At 47.4% G+C, this 1,665-nt stretch overlaps 1 pseudogene; it reads left to right on the top strand.

Moving 5' to 3' along the window:
- Positions 1 to 569: 569 nt before the first annotated feature.
- LOC122926137 lies at positions 570 to 1,431 on the top strand (annotated as a pseudogene).
- The last annotated feature ends 234 nt before the right edge of the window (positions 1,432 to 1,665 follow it).

Raw genomic sequence — 1,665 nt, 5'->3', positions numbered from 1 at the left:
CTTGATGCAGTGCCGACACCATGCGCCCATGGTGTTCAATCTGGTTGTCAAGTGGTTCCTGAAGTCTTCCACCCATCTGCAAAATATCCTGAAAATGGCCAGGAAACTTTGCATGCACTTCAGCCACTCGTACACGGCAAAGCACACCCTCCTTGAGCTACAGAGGCAGAACAGCATCCCCCAACATAGGCTGATATGCGATTTTTCCACCCGTTGGAATTCCACCCTCCATATGTTGGACCGACTGTACGAACAGAGAAAGGCCATCAACGATTTATTGATGATCCAAGCGGACAGGAGTAGTCCCCTGTGTAACTTGGATGTCAGCCAGTGGCAGCTCATGCGTGACATCTGCGGTTTGCTCAGGCCCTTTGAGGAGGCCATGTTATTTGTCAGTCACCAGGACTACGGGTTGAATGATTTCATTCCACTGCTTCATGTCCTGGAACAGATGCTGAAGTAGGTCATCGGCACGAAGGAGCAGTCATTTTCACAGCCCGAGGTATCCTCCTGGAAGCTTGACCTCTGCACTTCGACGGTCTGCATTGCGAAGCGCGTCTAAATGAAAAATCCCGAAGTGCACCCCCTTGGAGGAAACTCTTGATCTGGAACAGGCTGCTTTGCTCCTTCAAAAACAATGGACTCTGTACAGCGTGATACCGATGTATAATTTCTCATACATCGGACTGAAAGATTATTCCAAGCACCTGTCTTCCTGCATAGCTGCCGAGAAGCAGAAGGGTCTTGCCACTGAAGTGGGCTCAGAGCTGAACTTAAAAGCCAAACTTTACTGTTTACCTGGATTCAAAGGAAAGGACAGAGATAGGCTGGCTGTGTTCATACAGATTTCATCCAAGCCTCCACTCACCAAGGCAAACACAGAGGACCAGATTGTGGGGACAGGTTGGTTCTGCGGGACGTACACAGAGTAAAATCTATTGGAGGTGTTACAAAAGACATTAACTTGCCTCCCGCTCTTCCTATATAACGGCTCTGAGGCGCTCACGGCTATCATAGGGATGTAGTTCCAAAGAAACTTTGACCATTTCAGTAAGCTGGTAATCAGTTCTCAGGACCTTACGGGGCTAGCAGCGATGTGTATCGGGAATGACGTGTCTGTATAAGTGTCGGGCACAGAGCTTGGAAATTTCTCATGCCATCCACGCAGAGGACTTCAAGACTTTATGAAATGATTTTCATAAATCAAAGGATGAGGTCACGTTGGAGGAAGTGGACAATTTATTCCAGTGTCTTTACTCACAGTTCTTCAGAAACTTTAGAATCCACTTATCAGCAACCCAGCTCGTAAAGGTGATGGCATCTGTGGCATCAGTGCATTGTGAAGGAAAAGTAAAGTTACTCAGTAGGGACAACCTAATCCGAGTGCTGGGATTCATCACGGGGCTGGCCATGAATAACATCCAGTATTAAACACATGGACGACTCTCATCTTGGACCTTGTCCACAATGTTCGGGACTCCCAGGACGTCTTACATGTCTTGACATGATCCCTGCAGTGCTTACTACATGTTATACAGCTTCTTACCATTCTGTTACAGCGGCTGTGAGACCTGCACATACTCAGGCTTATTTATGAAGATTTTCGGGTGTACCAACCAGTTACCTTCCAGCTTTGACTGTGTAGCCTGCACTGTAGGAATTAGC

This window comes from Bufo gargarizans, chromosome 2, assembly GCF_014858855.1.
Source record: "Bufo gargarizans isolate SCDJY-AF-19 chromosome 2, ASM1485885v1, whole genome shotgun sequence".
NCBI classification, from domain to species: Eukaryota; Metazoa; Chordata; class Amphibia; order Anura; family Bufonidae; genus Bufo; species Bufo gargarizans.
This window is presented reverse-complemented; position numbering and strand designations above follow the sequence as displayed.